Consider the following 3,720-nt stretch of genomic DNA (forward strand, 5'->3'; position numbering starts at 1 on the left):
GCATTGCATATTTAAAACAAAATGAACAAACTTTCAAATTAACATATAAGCCTCCTCTGCCGCCCAGGAAAAAACCATAGATAAAAAACAAAATCTCAAGTTTTGAAAAAACTATGGAAACCTGTGTATCCACGGCAATAATGCAGAGTAACTCAAATTTGAGTGGTGGAACCTCACTCTTGTACTACTAATAAATAATAATAATATTAATAATAAATTCGACTTGCTCTGGCTAGCGTGCGCTAGAAAGTGACCACTTACTAAATACCTCTTCAAACATCGAATAAGTTTCACCCAACACTAAATTCTCATTGGCCACTGCCTACATAACAACTGAACTTAAGTAACAAGACACTTAAGATCTGCTTACATGTCGTTAGGACAATTATTTTTCGCTATACTTCGTAACGCGAAAAAATTCTAGTCCTCACTTCACTCTGCATTCTCTACAGGTATAAACATAATAAAACATTAAATTGCATTATAGCGCACCGTGCCGGTTGACCCTAGATAATACCAAAGAAAGGGAGAGAAGGAAAGAAATGGAGAGAAAGAAATAAATGTTCCGATTGAATGATTTACACATCTAACCTCTTTTTAAAGCCTTTGGCAAACATGTTTACTTGAAACAGACTACCAACACTCATGTCTATGAAGACACCTATCATTGACGTTATCGTTTGCGATGTTTGAACTTGTAGCCACAGTTTTAACAAAAAATTCTGTTTGGTTACATTACAGGAGCTTTTAAAAAACTTAAGATAAATCGATCAAAGGACAAAATCATTCCAGCTTCCTCTGTATCAAGCAAAATACATCAAATATGGAAAAGCATTTGTGACAACTTCCGATATCAAAAACTTCACAGTATTGGTGATTTTTCATTTTTTTTTTTCTGTTCAACTCAGAAATCTTCAAATTACAATAAACTTAATTCCCCAAATCTCAGATAAGAAAACCTTAATGATCTATCAAAATAATAAATTAGTTTTTCAATATAGGAAAATATAATCCGCACGGATTCTGCCACACCATATTATCAAAAAGATCCTTTGTATGCACCGATCTACAAGCTTAATGCTTCACAGGTGCTTGCAAAGATTTAAAAAGTGAATTTTCCGTTGGATCTATGTAACCCCTCATTTCATGCATGCACGTTATGGCATAAATAGCTTGATCACTGGATATTACTAAAGCACCGGAATCTAATAAAAGCGTGATAAACAAAGCAACATACAATGGCATTTCGCTTTGTTCGTGACCATTATTGTAGGTTTCTCTTTGTTGAAAGACAAGTTGGTAGGCCTTGTCAGTGCTGTCATTCATCGATGATAGAAGATGCCCATGACAACTGAGGTCCCCCAATTTCCTGTCCAAATTAGATGCCACCGTTAAAGACGACTGCTGGCATTTCATTGCATTCACGATCCTGGAAAGCAGATTCTAAAAATAAAACATTGTACATATATACTTATAATTTCAAAAACCTTTACCGTCTATATCAAAGTTAAATTTCAGCGAAAACCTTTACCTTCTATATCAAAGTTAAATTTCAGCGAAAAATCCCATTTTTTTTTTTTTTTTTTTTTTTTTTTATCTTTGCCGTGTGTAATAAACCTTTTGTTACGTAAACACTCAAAGTTTAACAATAAAGTTTCCCTCGTTAATATCAACAGTCAAGATGGAGAGGACTTTCACTCTGGAATATTCTACTCAAGAATTTTTACCTCCATTTTATTAATAACCTTTGGTATAAAACACCAAACCTCAAGTTAAAGCATCAATTCCCTCTGTACCGGGACACCAATATTAGAGATTAAAAAACCTCAACATATTTTTAAAAGTAGAAAAACAGTCTTAAGAATGAATAACTCTCATAAGTCCATAACTCTGAAAAATGTAAGCAAGAATTTACCATTCATCCATGTTAGTTGACAACACTTCAAAAAATCCGCTCTTTTGTACTCTTTCTGGGCTAACATACATTGATGACCTGAACAGTGTATTCAGCACAAGTTTAAATTCTTTGGTTTTCTATGATTTCCAAATCTGGCTTTTTGCTACCTACTTGCATTAAAATCGAAATTTTTTTTTTATCTGGAACAACGTTCAAACATTGCCAAAGTACTTTACATAATTCTGTCGACTGCCTCCTGCTCCTTCATGTTTAATTTTAAAGATTCATTTGCTGTCCAGTTTCCAACCACTCTTTTCATGATAAAAAAAAAATGCGCTGTATTCATCGCTAAAAACTTCAGAATTACTCCAAACCTACTACTGAGGTGTCACAACATATAAATTTCCCAACACCAGAGGCGTCACAATATAACTATTAAATCTGAGGAGTCAAAATATAGTGGTAAATTTCCTATGTCTGAAGCGTCGTAATATAGCGGTAAATTTCCTATGAGGCGTCGCAATATATTGATAAGATTGCCTACATCCGAGGCTTCGCAATGTGATAAATTGCCTACATCTGATGCGTCACAATATAGTAATTAACTGCCTACATCTTAGGCGTCACAATAGAGTGATAAACTGCCTACATCTGAGGCGTCACAATATAGTGCTAAACTGCCTACATCTTAGGCGTCACAATATAGTGATAAACTGCCTACACCTTAGGCGTCACAATATAGTGATAAACTGCCTACACCTTAGGCGTCACAATATAGTGATAAACTGCCTACATCTTAGGCGTCACAATGAAGTAATAGGTTAAATAAGTCTGATGCAAGTATATAGTTAAAGTAACGACCAAAATAAAAAGAATGAATTTCTGCGCCAAAACGTGATCCCAAGTAGAGCATCTGATATTTCCCCATTAAGTTCCCAACTAGCTTTGCTCAATATGTAAAAATACAGAAATACTTTATCGTTTTCAATTTAACAATACCTCTCACGACAAATTTCGTGGAAATTATGTAACAGGCAATTCTGTCCCAAAGATATTAGTTAAAATAACGTTTTTGTTAATTCAGAAGGTTTGACATCTAAACAAGGTCTTTAACGACATAGTTTATCCTAATACTGTAGTTACGAAATTTGCCTTCAGTATTCGTCCACTGTAAACCTTTCCAAATATAATTTAGAGTCTGAAAACCAATTATACTTTCTTGTAAATAAATCCAAATCTTGAAGCTTTTAAAGTAAATAACTAGCATCCAATGCCCCTTCAAAACAACCATCCGCAGCTATGCTATCATCTAAAAATACTTCAATTTTCACTTCCATAGATCTCCAATATCTAACAGACTTAAGAACTTTAGTAAAGATGTATCGCCCCTTTCAAAAATATCTAAAGATAATCCATTATAAAAACTTTTAAAATTTTTCCCCAATGAAAAAGATATTGGCTCCGTTTTAATAGATTTCTATGCGATAAGCAGACTATAGACTGATTAAATCCTTAAAAAGTTTGTAATAAAAAACCAGCCTTTGCTTACCATTTCCATTCTTAGTCACCGTCAAAGGAATCATTTCTTAGTTTTTCTGATACCTGTGTCACCCATTCTCTTTTAATAAATTCTGATACGTCCCTTTCTGACCTATTGTTACCCAATCCAACAACCACAGTAACGGTTTTGAAATGTAATTTTGTGATCGCACTTTTAGACGTCAATGACTATCTTAACGGACCCAATCTAATTCTGTTCAATGTATTGTGAATAAAAACAACCAACAGGCGATTAAAAAACAATAAAATAAAATAAACACAAT

At 33.7% G+C, this 3,720-nt stretch overlaps 1 long non-coding RNA gene across 1 annotated transcript; it reads right to left on the reverse strand.

The window, feature by feature from the left end:
• Window positions 1-877: 877 nt before the first annotated feature.
• Window positions 878-3,346, reverse strand: LOC137648617 (uncharacterized). The gene is made up of 2 exons (XR_011045663.1): window positions 1,526-3,346; window positions 878-1,487 (listed from the first exon to the last, which is right to left on the reverse strand). It is a non-coding gene; the product is annotated as an uncharacterized lncRNA (long non-coding RNA).
• Between the last annotated feature and the right edge of the window lie 374 nt (window positions 3,347-3,720).

This window comes from Palaemon carinicauda, chromosome 10, assembly GCF_036898095.1.
Source record: "Palaemon carinicauda isolate YSFRI2023 chromosome 10, ASM3689809v2, whole genome shotgun sequence".
Classification (NCBI taxonomy): domain Eukaryota; kingdom Metazoa; phylum Arthropoda; class Malacostraca; order Decapoda; family Palaemonidae; genus Palaemon; species Palaemon carinicauda.